We start from the raw sequence: 15,795 nt of genomic DNA on the forward strand, positions 1-15,795 counted from the left end.
CCAAAGACAAATAGGAATCAAGCTTCTTCCTCGACACCAATTGCTCATGATAAGGCATGGGTCCCTGAGCGAGGATTTGATCTTCATATGCATCATGATCAACCTTTCCTCATGCATCAAATTGAGTCTCGGGGTTGGGAAAAATTGTGTGCTCATCCTGAACCGGCCATTGGTCCTATTGTTCGTGAGTTTTATGCAAACGATGTGACTCATGAAAATTACAAGGTGAAATGAGAGGTGTGAAAGTGTCCTTCAAAGCAGCTGATATTAATAGCTATTATGAGCTACCTCACTTTCAGCGTGATGAATATGGTGCGGTTAAAGATAATTTTGATCATCAAGCTATTATTGATGAAATTGCAATGCCGAGTGCTGTATGGAATTTATATAATAATGGAGCTCCTCGCTACATCAAAGTTGCGTACCTGAATAGCAATACAAAAGCTTGGCAGCGGTTCATGGGGGAAAAATTAATGCCGACAGCCCAACTTGGTCATGTGGATACATGAAGCAATTCTTCTTTATGCAATTCTCACTGACAAAACCATTAATGTGGGGAAAATTATTCATGCTTCCATCATCCGAAGTATGAGCCAAGTGAAAAATGGCTTTTATGTTCCCTCATTGATCATGGTGTTATGTAAGAATGCCAGTGTTCTTTGGGATGAGTCTGAAGACAAGGTGCATCCATTGCACATCATTGATCATAATACCCTTGATCGATTGAAGGGGAAAACCACTGTTCAAGTTAATGATCAAGGCCAATCTTCTATTCCGGCCCCTGTTCCTCCTCTGAACGATAGTAGAAGAACCACTCAACAACGCTTGCAAGCTTTGGAGCAAGAGGTTTATTATGGCCGACTTGATATTCGGGCGAATACTCAGCATATCCTGGATCACAATCAGAGGTTTGTGGAATATGCAAGCTATCAGGATATTTGTTATAGGATGAATCAAGCTCGATTGAATGTGGATATGTCTAGCTATCCACCTGCTCCTACTTGGTTGCAGCCATACCCACCACCGGTTCCCATGCCCATGGTGCCATATCAGGCCCCTGATGATGAGGATGTTGCTGGCGCGGCAGATATGGATATTCCTGAGGAGTGATGTGTTATGGGGGAGTTTTTCTTTCTTCTTTTTTTTCACTTTCTTTTCTATTTTCCTAAGTCCATTAAGGACAATGTACTGTTTAAGTGTGGGGGGGAAAGAAATTTTATGTTTTGCTCTGTTTGTTAATTTTTTGTTCTTTTCGTTTTATTTAGTGTCTATTAGTGTTCAGTTGTCTTGGTCTTGTTGAAAGCATGGGTCGATGATGAAACTTTGACTTATGCTTAAAGTGATGTCAGACAATGAGGAATTTTGTATGATTTGTGTGCTTGACTCCTATGTGAATTGCTATTTTGATTTATGTTGTTTTTCACTCTATGCACGATTGAATTCACCACTTAAATGTGTTGAAAAAAATTTATGCTTGTTGAAAAAAAAATTTGAAGTCCCAACCACTCTAGAAATCATTAATCAATTGTTTGAGGCGAAATCATAAGTTCACATGATTAGGAAGATGATTAAGGCAGTTCTTTGGATCGTTTGAGCCGTTCAAGCCAACCTATTATATGATAATCCTTAGTTTCCCATGTTTGAGCCATGAAGACTATTTCTTTTCTTCTATGAACCGAAATTTTTGACCTTATACTTCATTGAAAAATATTTCTTTTTGTAACCCATTACACCATGGTTATTTATATATGATTTGATCTTGTGGGATGGTTTGTTAAAAAAAAAAAGGGAAATACTTATGGGTTATTTGTTTGGTTGTGATTTGTGTATGATCTCTATTTCTCTCCTTGGAATATTATGAAAAAAAACAAAAGAAAAAAATGATTTGCAATGAAAGAAAATGCATATATGCAAATTTTGCAAAAGTATAAGTGTGGGGGAAATAGTGAGATCATTATGGAAAGAAGAGTAAGAAGAAAAAAATAGGTACTTCTTGATTTGTATGGGAAATTTTGGGGCAAGTTCAAAGAATGAAATTGATGTATGCTATGGTGTGATTTGAGCTTAAATGTATCTTTCTCAACTACCCTTAACCTTAGCCTTACATTACAAGCCTATAAAGACCTTTTGATTTTTGATCATTGTGTGTTTATATTAGTGGAGAGTGATTGGTTAATGTCTATGTAGTGGATGCTTTTCATTGAAAAACATTTTGGTATATAGGGACTGATTTAAAAGAAAATCATTTGGCAAGTATGGATTAAATTTGATGCATTTGAGTTGGTGTTGTGATTAGGTGCTTAGTAAATTATTTTTGAAAATCAAATGGTAAATTACATATAGAGTTGAAATTCTAATGAGTATGAAAATCCAAATTGTTTTGGCATTACTTATTTGTGTGATTCTCAGAGACATTCAAGCTTTTGACAAGACCGTTGTTTAGTGAGTCTAGATTAGTTTGTTTTATTTTTAGTTTTGTTATTTTAGTGTTTTGCTAAGGGACTAGCAATATTCAAGTGTGGGGGAATTTGATAAGGTCATTTTTGTATTAATATTTGTTAAGTTTTTCTATGCTTGGATGGTGTTATGATAGCATTTTTTATAGTTTTAACTAAGTTTCGTGATTCTACAACATATTTTCTACGTTGCGTTTTATGATGATAAATCTGACATTTTGATGGTAAGTGTAGTTAAAATAAAGTTGTAGGAGTATTCAAAGCTTTCGAGATTGAAGTGTGGAAGTGGTGGCAACGTGGAAGCTATCTAAGATCAAGAATTGAAGAAATTGGAGGTAGGCCGCGGCTCATAAAACTCAGGCCGCAACACTTTAAATGGAATTGCAGTTTCAGAATTTTTTCTTCCAGACAGGTCGCTGCGCATAAAACTCAGGCCGCTGCGCGTAATTTCCAGGGCGCTGCCTGAGGGACAGATTTAGGCACAGATTTTGTTCTAGGGCGCGGCTCGCATTTTTCAAGCCGCGGCTTGCGACGTCGTTTTCAGATTTTTTATTACTTTTTAATTAGAATTTAATTGAGACTATAAAGGATGATTAGGGTTAATTTAAGAGGGGTCTTTATTACGGTTTTAAGAGAGAAAAAGACTGAGAAAGGGCTGGAGAGAAGACTACAAGACTACATTACTTTTGTTCATCAATCTAGTTTCTTTTCTTCCCTTAATCTCTTTAATTTTAATTATAATTATGTTTGTGAATATGATTACAATTATGGAGTAGGTTCTTTTTAGGTTAAGGGTTAATTCAAAACCCAAGACATGAATTCTTGATTATTGATAATGAATATTGTTCTTTATTTTCTCTCAATATTAGATTGATTCTATTTTTCCAATTGAATGTTATGAATCTTGTAATTTCTTGTTAGGTGGCCAACTAATTAAGGTTTTACATTGTTCAATTGTCATCTTAGAATTACTACTCACCTAATAGTTTAGGATTCTAAGTGTCTGTGATAAATTGTAATTGATAGTGATGTCAAAAGAATTGTTGATTGTGATGAAAAATAGAACCTAGGTTAAATTAATTATATGCTTCATTAATTTATTGCCTAGATTAACTTGTTTCCATAGGAATTAATGCTTTATCTAAGTTAAATGGATTGTATGCTTCATAGATTTATTGCTTAGATAAAAGAGTTAATTATTGAGCGCTTCGCCTTGATTTCTTATATTAGGGAGACTGGGATAATTGACTGCTTCAGCGTTATCTGCGGGGTTAATAATTTAATTGAGAAATTTGAATAATATTTATTATTAGTGATCAGGAATTATTGTTGAGGGTGGAGATTAACCTTTAACTGTTTCTTAATATCGTAATATCAATCTTTAATTGCTTTCTAATTTATGCTATTTAATTTTGAGTTAAAAATCAAAATCCCCTTTTAAGTTTTAGTGTTAATTCTTGAATAATAAAGTGAACGATAGTCCTCGTGGGTTCGACCTGTGCTTGCTATTATACTGAAATAATTGGAAGTATTGAAAGAAAAATCATTGTTAAATTTGTGTGGTATACGACAGCCATCAAATGTGTAATTAAAAAAACTAAACCAAGGTCAAGTCATAAAAGTTTTGATCAACAAAAAGATTATTTTTCATTAAAATATTAAGTTTGTACACGGGATCCCAAAATCAGTTTACAGATTAATAAAAGCTAACAGATACAATTTAGCCGTCCTAAGTGGTAAAAACAGGGTTTAACCCTAGTTCCTCCCAAACTATTCCGACCGTGGGGATCAAGCAGGCTGCATATGTACACACCACCCCTGAAGCTCTCCAACTCATGGCTGGTCCAGCTACCAACTCCCTTACCTGCACCACGTAGCACCCGCGAGACGAAGCTCAGCAAGAAAACTTAAAACAACATGCACAACTAGGCAAGAGTATAAAAGTAGTAATTATAATTCACCAGATTCAACTGACAAAAGAATATAATCAAACATATAAATCAACCTCGTAAACCAATACAAATAGTCAAGCATGAACCACACTTTTGTTTATTGTATAATGTCCAGACCCAGCGCCCTTAGGCCGAGTCCACTGGCTTTATGGCCAACCCCGGTACCCTTAGGTCGGGCTGCATTCTGCACACTTGCTATCGGCCCCTGGCACCCTTAGGTCGGCCTATAAACAAATATAATCACAGATGCACAATGCATAACAAGTAATCAATGGCAGCGCATACTGTTGGGAAAACTTATACAGGATCTTTATATATTTTCATGTATATCTAATATTAAACAAATTAATATGAGATAGCCTTGAACATGTTTCTAAAATTGAAATTAAAAGGGAAATAATGATAAGAATACTTACAGTATACGTAGCAGAATGAATGAGTCCTTCCTTCAGTTTCTCTAACCTTTGTATCCTTTCTGTCGCAGAGTATTATCAAGAAACTAAACCGTTCTTCTAAAATCTTCACAGTCTTCCAAAGTATCCTTATAATCACCTAGACTAGAGTGGGCAATTCTCAACACATGAGATATATACAGAGAGAAGAAGAGAAAATAACTAAGAGGCTTAGAAAATGACTTGTGTTTAGAAAGAATCTAAAACCTATCAGAAAATCTGACTTGTGACTTGTGTTTACAGTTGTGTTTTCAACTCTCTCTAAGTACTCATTTTATAGACTCAATTAGGTCATTTAATTTAATTAAAAAACAAATAAAATAATAGCCAATTTGAAGCCCTAGGTCGAAATATCATGGGCTTTAGGCCCGTGAAATTTTCCATTTGATTATAAGCCCATTGAACTTAAAATCAAGGCCTGTATTATTTTCTATTGATTTAATTAATTAAATAATCATTTAATAATTATCAAATTAATTATTTATAATTTGAGCCTTATTTTAAACTTATTTATTAATTTAGATACCAATTTATCTTAATTAATAAATATGTCCTAATTTCTCTTTTCTTCTCAAAATTACATAACTGTGAAACTATCCAAAATTGACCTAGTCAACTTTGATAATTCTAATTGATGATTAAATCAATTAATTGAGACTATCTAGATGATTTTATCCAAGGTACAATGGGGACCATGGACCTATGAAATCAAGCTCCAATAAGTTATTATTAACATAACAAATAAATTTACTAACTTATTAATTCCTCGTGACTCCACTATAGACTCGGAATTGCACTCTTGAATTCATAGAACGCTCTATAACAAATATAGATAAGCTATTAATTATCCATCGTTACAACCATAATTGTCACTCAATCCTCTATAGATGGTCTACAATGAGATAGGACTAAAATACCGTTTTACCCCTCATTGTATTTTATCCTTAAAACACTTAGTTCCTTGTAAATGATATTTCAGTAAACTAATTTAATTACTGAAATGAGATCTCTGTCATTTAACACCTTGAACCAAACTAAAAGGAAACCATCGTTTCACTTCTTCATCAGAAGCTATAGATGTTCATATCTATGATTAACTGTAACGCCCTGGATAGCCAAGACCGCTACACTGTGTACTTATAAAGGTGCAAGACTTGCTAATCAAGTCATTAATTAAAAAAACGTGTCACTAAGCATGTATGAGCTAGGGTTAAAAAGGTTTTGGTCTCAAAAGTTTCATTTTATACAATTAAACTGTTATTTACATGGGATCCCAAAAGAAACAAAGTTAAAAGTAGGTTTACCGACTTCCAAAAGTACATAAATGGTTATTAGCCATACTGAGGCAAAATAGACAATCTTTGGGTCTCTCGTCCCTGCCTAAACCTCAACCGTGGTGGCGGCTAAGCAGCTGGCTATGCACATTCCGCTCGCAGAGCTCTCCAATCAAGGCTGATCAAACTTGCCCTTGCCTTTACCTGCACCACGTATGTAATGCCGTGGATAGCCAAGACCACTACACTGTGTATTTATAAAAGTGCAAGACTTGCTAATCAAGTCAATAATTTGAAAATGTGTCACTAAACAAGTATATGCTAGGGTTAAACAGGTTTTTGGTCTCAAAAGTTTCGTTTAATATAATTAAGCTGTTACATACATGGGATCCCAAAAGAAATGGTGTTAAAAAGTTGGATTACAGACTCCCAAAATAACACAAACATCTGCTAGCCATACTAAGGCAAAATGGACAATTTCTGGGTCACACGTCCCTGCCTAAACCTCAACCGTGGCAGCTGAGCAGCCGGCCATGTACATTCCACGTGTAGAGCTCTCCCAATCAAGGCTGGTCAAGCTTGCCCTTGCCTTTACCTGCACCACGTAGCACCCGTGAGCCAAGGCCCAGCAAGAAAACATGAAATGCAACATAATCGATAATATCAGACAGTAAAATTCACTAAGCATGAACTCTCATCAAATAACCCACACCAATAACACTCAGCATGTATTCAGAGTCAAAGATGCAATCAAACACTTATAACATTCATATCACACAATAGTCAGGGCTGACAACTTAGGCCGCACCCTCTGCTTATCCCACTGACTCCGACCCGCTTAAACCGAGCTCAGTGCATATTAAGCTGTCCTCGGCTACCAGTGGCCGAGCCGTGCCCTGTGCGCTAGTGTAACCCCTGGCACCCTTAGGCCGTTGGTTCACTAAATAGGTTGCATGGCATAATACCATCTTTTCAAGCATTCATAATAGGGAACCCTTAGTCCCATCACACATATTCAACCAGGTGCAGTTTTCTTACCTTCAATCTTTACGGTTCTGGGATTACGAGCAACGCCCCTCAAGCACGATATGTTCCCGAGCCTAAGCCTTTATCACCTAGTCACAAGCAAAGTATAGGGCCTCATTAATACCCAAGTTAGGGTTTTCGGTTACAAAACTAACTTCCGGGAAAACAAATCCCACCAAGCACGGTGGTGGAATGGTTCCCAAGCTTACTAGGCTTGATCTAAATCCTTAAAAACCCTAAAAGATCAAGTGGACAACCAAGGGCTGCGGCCCTTGAAGCTTAGCCGCGGCCCTAGCCTCAAAACAGAACCAAGGACCTCCCAGGAAAAGACACGCGCCGCAGCCCTTGCATGGGCGCTGCAACGCTCACCCCTGGCCGAGCCTCCTTGGCTCATCTTCATCCTAGGGTCGCAGCGTTCTAGAACAGAGCTGCGGCCCTTCCCTTAGAACCCAGAATTCCCACCATTTCTAGGCTTGAAACCTTAGCCAAAACCACCCTTAAGCTCCCTACTTCAATACCCAACAATCCCAACACTTTTAGCATGACTTAAACAACATAATTCCACAGAAAACCCAGCCCAACACACACTATAATTCTCTTTTTAATTTCTGAAACCCAAGAACATAAACACCCAAAACTAACCAGTCAAGAACTCAAATTCAAACCTCTAATTCATGGAGCAAAGCTTACCTTATTAACAGAACCTTTCCTCTATCCAAAGTCCAGCTGATTCCCAAGTTTCCCAGCTCAATTCCACCCTAATCAATAATTGGACAGCACCTCAATAACCAGTTGGTACACAAAGTTAAACTTCAGGAAAACACATGGATTAACCCTTACCTTAGTCTTGATTTAGTCTTGGATTGTTTACTAAGCTAAGTCTCTAAATTCCCCCTGAATTCCTCTGAATTCCCAGCAATCTACAGCTCCAATTTCTCAAGAATTTTCCTTTGTTTTTTCCTCTTGAGTGTTCCTTGAGAGAGAAGTCTAACTGAGGAAGGAAATAAGTCGATTTATATTTTTTCTAAAGACTTCCTAACTTTTGTCTTACCCGCTAAGTTAATCCCAAGGCTCGGGGTGCCGGAAACGTCCCCGAGGGCAAAACGGTAAAATCCCCCAATATTCCCGCTTAGACTTCCTAACCTCAAATATATCTCCATATATTTATTTTCATAACCCAATAGTCTAAATAGCTACCCGGTACCTAAAATACCCTTGACTTATCCAAAGTCAATTATTAAATCCCGTTGTGACTTCCTTTTCCGCTATCTAACTCTAGGATCGCCTCGAGTCATGCTCTGCAGTTCTACCCACAATGTGGTTCTCACAATTACCATATTCACATGTATCACATTAATATCAATATAATAATACAAGCATTCCAATCATACAATTATACATTTAAATCACATTTAATCCAATAATGCCCTCCTGGCACACTAATCAAGGCCATTAAGCCTCATTAGCAAATTTGGGGTCGTTACAACGTAGCACCCGTGAGCCAAGGCCCAGCAAGAAAACATGTGCAACACAAATAATGATAACAAATAGTAAATTCATTAAGCATGAACTCTCATCAAGAAATCCACATAATATCATACAGCATATATTCAAACTCATGGATGCAATCAAACACTTATAACAATCTTATCACACAATAATCTGGGCCGACAACTTAGGCCACACCCTCTGTTTACCCCACTGACTCCAGCCCGCTTAAACCGAGCTCAGTGCATATTAAGCTATCCTTGGCTACCAGTGGCCAAGCCGCGCCCTGTGCGCTAGTGTAACCCTTGGCACCCTTAGGCCGTTGGTTCACTAATTAGATTGCATGGCGTAATACCATCTTTTCAAGCATACTCAATAGGGAACCCTTAGTCCCGTTACAAATATTCAACCAGGTGCAATTTTCTTACCTTTAGTCTTTGCAGTTATTAATTATGAGCAACACTCCTCAAGCATGATCTGTTCCCGAGCTTAAGCTTTTATCACCTAGTCACAACCAAAGTATTAGGTTTCATTAATATCCAAATATAGGTTTTTAGGTACAAAACTAACTTCCGAGAAATCGAATCCCACCAAGCACAGTGGTGAGATTGATCCCAAGCACTCTAGGCTCAATTCCCGACCTTAAAAACCCCTAACGTTCAAGTGCACAACTAAGGGTTGCAGCCCTTGAAGCTTAGCCGTGGCCCTAGCCTCAAAACAGAACCAAGGACCACCCTGGGCAAAGACACGCGCCGCGGCGCTCACCCCTAGCCGAGCCTCCTTGGCTCAACTTCAACCTAGGGCCGTAGCGCTCTAGAACAGAGGCCCTTCCCTTCGAGCCCAGAAAACCCACCATTTCCAACATCTAAACCTCATCCAAAGCCATCCCAAAGATTCCTATTTCAACACCCAACAACCCCAACACTTTCAGAGCAAGTTAAGGCACACAATTCAACAGAAAATTCAACCTAAAACTCATGGAAATCACACACTTAATTCCTGAAACTTAAACATAAACACTCAAAGCTAACCAGTCAAAAACTCAAATTCAAACCTCTAATTCATGAATTAAATCTTACCTCTTCAGTTGGATCCTTTCTCTAATCAAAATCCCAGCTAGTTTCCAAAGCTTTCCAGCTCAAATTCCACCCTAAGCATCAATGGTACAAACACCTCAATACCCAGCTGAAAACTCGGAATTTTTAAACCAAAGAGAGAGAAATCCCTGCTTACCTTAGTGTTGATTCAATTCCTTAGATGATTCTTGAACTAAGCCTCAAAATCCAGCCTCATTTCCCAGCAATTCCCAGCTCAAAAGTCCCAGAATTTCTCTGCTTCTCCTTTGAGTCTTCACCTAGTTTCCCCTTGTGTTTTCCTTGAGAGAAAAGATAAAAGAGCTGAGAAGAGTGTCTAAGTCGGTTTATTTCTTCTGTCTACAACTTTCTATTTTTTGTAAGTTATCCTTATCACTTAGGTCAACCTAAGGCTCGGGGTGCCGGAACCGTCCCCGAGGGCAAAACGGTAAATTTCCCCAATATTCCCGCCTAGACTTCCTAACCTCAAATATATCTCCATATATTTATTTTCATAACCCGATAGTCTAAATAGCTACCCGATACCTAAAATATCTCTGACTTATCCAAAGTCAACTGTTAAGCCATGTTGTGACTTTTCCCCGCTAACTAGCCCTAGGATCGCCTCGAGTCGTGCTCTGCAGACCTACCCACATAATAATGTGGTTCTCACAGTACCATATATACATATCACATTAATGCCAATATAATCACACAAGCATTATTAACCATATAATTATGCATTTAAATCAATAAAGTCATGCAAACCACATTTAACCCAATAATGCCCTCCCGGCACACTAATCAAGGCCCTTAAGCCTCATTAGGGAATTTGGGGTAGTTACATTAACACTCCCACTCAATTATACTACCGAGTTCCCAAGATGTAAGTATGGGCTAGTCCGTAGGGTAAGCTGGTAACGAACATGTCAAAGAACTCAAATAATACAATCAGTTAGAATACTAACCACTCAGAATTGAGATTGAATTGACCTATGGTCAACTATAAATATGACTAGAATAGATAATAACGGTATGTTTACTTATCTTATCAACTGTCAATATCGGTCCTGTCCAATGTAACAAATACATCTGACCTTATCTACTTTGCTAATGTTATGGAAAGAACATAACACCACAATGTGTAAGTAGATCATATCGTAGATTGGCAAGTCAGTGTAAATCATGTGTACTAACTAATCTTAGGACTAACTTATTTGAACATATAATCATATATATATTCCACTATGATTACATCACTATAAATACGATTAACTATATACTCGGGATTTAATAGAAGTTTATATTAAAAAAATAATCATGAAAATAAAACATGTGAGCAAAGTGATTGACCAGGTCAAAAAATGATTTCTATTCTTTTATTGATAATAGAATGAGATTACAAAGAATTTGGGTTTTAATTAGGGCATAAAACCCCAACACATACAAGCATCGCCAATCAGATATTCTCAACTATAGATGTGTTCATGTTCATAATATATTCATGCAAGGGGATTAAGCCCCAACCACAACTCGGGTGCAGTTTTCTTACCTTGAATTCCGAGCGGAGATAATAGAACAATCCCGAGCAGGATCCTCAGTCCACAGTCCTGAGCCTTAGCGATAAACCTAGTCACAGTGGCCAATGGGTAATCGTCAATGTCTAATCCAAATAAATACTTAGGAGATAAAAACTAGCCTCCGAGACCTCAATTTCTACTAAACCGGGTAGTAGAAATTATCCCGAGCACTTAGGTTCTAACCCCCTGAGCCTTACCAATTCTAGAAATCATTCCAAGGTAAAAATCCCTAGGTGGGTCACAACTTGGCCCCAAGGGTCGCGACTTGCCCCCAAGTCAGAGACCAAGAACCCCAAGCCACAGGGGAGGCGAGCTGCGACTTGCCTCCCACGGTCGCGGCGCGCCCTCAAAACAGAGAGCTACCCATGGCAATCTGGGCATGCGGGTCGCGGTGGCCCAAGGCTAGGTCGCAGTGCGCCCCCTTACACCCAGAATTTCTGGGTTTCCTCTTCACTCCTCCCAGCCAAAATCCCAAAATTTCAAACTAAGCTAACCTCTCAACCAGAACTAAACTCAACTACGAATTCAGGACTTTAATCACATATTTTAAACACTCAATCTTAACAATTATACTGAAGCTACCACCCCAATTCATCAACTATTTACTACTTAAAACCCAGTCCAATTTCCAATCTTAAAACCCTAAATCCTAACACAAGAACAAGTGAACTTACATATTCAAAAGTCTGAATCATTGCCTTAATTACAGCTTAATTCTCCAGCACCCTAGTTGAATTCCCTGGGTTGTTGCTTCAATTCTTCAAGGCTTTCCCCTCAGAGTTTCCCTAAACTTTTCCTCAACTTGTACCAACTCAACTTCAGCTGAGTCTTTGAATCCTCCTTCAGCTTTGCTTCCTAGTTCCAAAGTACAATGAAAGGGAGTGATATGGGGAAAAACGTGCAAGGGAAGAAGGAGAGAGAATGAGAGTTTGGGGTCTTCCTTTGTATCTAGTGAGTTCTGTCCTCTTCTAGGACCTTAGCCGACCACACCCCTTTACAACCACAAATGACCAAAATGCCCTCCTTTGCTTTACTTAGCCCTTTAATTGCTCTAAGGGTAAAATAGTCATTTTTCCCTGTTCCCACTAATTCCTCAAATGTTCCTACTATCTACCAATTAACTCCGTCATGTCTAACTAATTACCAATTACTTATTAAATATTTAATAAATCCCAAAATATTCTCTAAATTACCAAAAATACCCCTAGGCTCCCACCGAGCCGGGTATTAAACCTCGTTGTGACTATTTCGCTAATCTGCTCACTAGGACCGTCTCGAGTCATATGCTGCAAATATATCCACATAATAATGTGATCTCAACAATTTATCACATATAATCACATTTATGCCCTTAAAGGGCCAAAATTACAAATATGCTCTTATAAGCTATAAATGGCCCACATGCATATCTAATACTCATAAACATGCATATAATATATCCATATAATTATATTAATCATGCATGTCACATAATCATGCATTTAACCATTTAAACATTCATATACCAGTTATGTCCTCCCGTTACGCTAATCTAGGTCCTAAGCCCTATTAACAATTTTGGGTCATTACATGTAACCATCATGTTAATGTTACCAATAGAAACTTGTCAACATATATGTGTATATATTATTTTCATATTTTGTTATAGTTATTATATTGAGAATTATTAAAAAAATTGTTTTTATTTTATAAATTTAGATTAATTTACAGTTGGGTACAATTATATTTGACATTAGCTAGATATTGTAAATATTAAAATATAGTCATATTATTGATGATGAAAAAATATTTAAACTATATAAAAAATAGTTTAAATATATAATATTTAGATGTAAACAAAAATATAAAAAGTTGACGTTTGATATATATATATATATATAAATTTGATGTAAAATAAATTAATAATAAAATGATAAGATTTTGGTGTATTTTGAAAAATAAATTAAAATATGTATATTCTTTAAAAAAAAACATAGAACATGTATGAGCAGAACAAGAGTTAAAAGACATGTGACCCACGCGGGCCTCTTTAACTTCGGGGACCTAATGAAATGATGCTTTTTTCTCTGCAACGAAGTGAGGACTGTCCACGGGTTATGTAGGGACATCTAAAACCCTGAGGTGTAATACCCTAATTCTTCTTGTTTGGATTTCCCTTGGCGGATCACCACTACATTATATTTAAACTATACACCTAACAAAATATGTCCTAAAAGCGAGCAAAGCATCATTAATTCATTGATGTTTAATTTGATTATTTTTCCCCATAAAAAATTAATAATTTTAATAGAATATAAAAAAGCCTATTTATAATCTTAATATGAAAATGTTTAAAGATTTGCTTTAAGAAATAAATTTGGTGTTCCCTCTGTTTGCATTTGTATATAACTCGTCATTGCTGGAAAGCAATTCATTAGAACATGTGTACAAATTTATTAAAGCTCTAAAAATATCTAATATACCAATTACCAAACTAATAATAATAATGCATGATTTGTGGCTACGACTCACGGATAGAACAGATAAATCTCTCTAATTAACATCTCCGGGGAATGTAACAATTTACATATAATAAAATGCTCACGAAAGTTTCTGCTCTGTTATATCTAATAATTCAATGATTAATTATTTTCATAATTAATTAGAATGACTATAGGAATTAATATGTGTGATTCTTGACATTTCCATCTTCAAAAAATACCAAAACTAAAAATAAAAAATTACATGAACCTAACATTGGAATGGAAATTTATACATCACCAAAGTTTCAATCAAATTTCACCGCAAATCATTACTAAACTATTGTTGGCTATCATTTTATGCCAAAAATTAAGGAGGCGTTTGGTTGGAAACAGAAATGGAATAACAATGGTAATGGTTATGGTAATGAATGTAATTTTAATTCTTTTATTTGGTTAAGACTTTGAAATCAGTAATGAAATAAAGATTATTATGTTTGGTATAGTATGGTGTTGACATGTTTTTTCGCTAACAACCAATTAAATAAAAACTTAAAGAAATGCATAAGGAGATACAAAGATTTACGTGATTCATGTTATTAATTAACCCTAGTCCACAAGTCAATTGTATTAGGATTGGAGAAGCTTGGGGGCTCAAGCTTCTATGAAGTTTAGGCAACAGTTTAGCAATGCTCTGATTACAAAAACTGGGGATCATTTACAATGTGTGTCCTTGCCCTATTTATAGATGTTTGAGGACAATTAATTCCTTAATGGAGATTAATTAAATGAATAATAAATAATACATTCTCGTAGTTAAGGTGCTAGTGGGCCCAGACGTATCACAGTGGGCCCATTTACGAGATTACTACCCACTACTTTTTGGGGATAACAAGTCCCTGACAGTACTAGGGTTAGCTGCACGTTTTCCAATGTCAAGCGACATCATGAGACTTCCTACTTGTTACTTTTACGGAGTTGAAAACATGCCTTGTGCTACAGTGACCATGAAAAGGTTCCTTGTGGTCCAATGACGTCATGCATGACATATGGCAATCCTTCTCCAGGCCCGGAGAAAGGATCTCGCTGGCCTAGAGGACGTGTGGAGGAGATGGGAACTAGAGAGACACTATAAGTAGTCCTCAGGAAGTAACCTTCCACGAGGATATGCTTCTCCGAAGGCAGTGCACGGTCAATAAGGGGCAAAGCCTTCCTTTCGGGGGGACTCTAAGTAAGTTCTCAGAAGCTTAATCAACTTTTGTGTACACTAGACTACTCCTAATGCATGTCACGTGTCACTCAGTGAAAATACTAACATCATATGGAATGGAATGGAATGAAATAAAATTTATATTATTTTGATCAAAATACCTTTACTTTCATAAATAATTTTTAATCAATTTTTTTTAATATCATTTTTTATTATATACAAAATTATTATTTTTATTCTAAATCATAATTTTTTTTATTAAATTATCCTTAATATATAAAAATATTTTGTAGAAAAAAGTATAATAAAATATCATTATTTCTTCAAAATTGTTCTTAATTGAATGATAGTTTTTATTTTATTAAAAAATTCATAAAATATAATTTTATTTTAAATCTTAGTAAGATATATATATATTAATTTTAATAATTTTAAATTGATGTTATATTTTAAATAATTTAAAATTTTAACACTTTTTAAAAAAAATATTTATATTATATAAGCATATATAATTTGAACATATAATACATATATACTATTTTTCTTGTTTAAAATATATACATTCACAAGTTATACATATACACAAATTTGTAGAAAAAATAATATAATACCATATCAAGTTTAATGTATATATATAACTTTATTATCACATTTTATTTATAAAAAAAATTTGTGACAGTCAGAATCCCGTGATCCGCAGAGGGAAAGACCAGGTAAAAAGCTGTGCAATCCCACACCGCCTGGGGAAGGTCAAGTGTGATGATTCTAAGACTGTGTAGGTATGGAACTACACAGTTGAAGATGGTTTGAATGGATTGATGGGTA

This window comes from Humulus lupulus, chromosome 1, assembly GCF_963169125.1.
Source record: "Humulus lupulus chromosome 1, drHumLupu1.1, whole genome shotgun sequence".
NCBI lineage: Eukaryota > Viridiplantae > Streptophyta > Magnoliopsida > Rosales > Cannabaceae > Humulus > Humulus lupulus.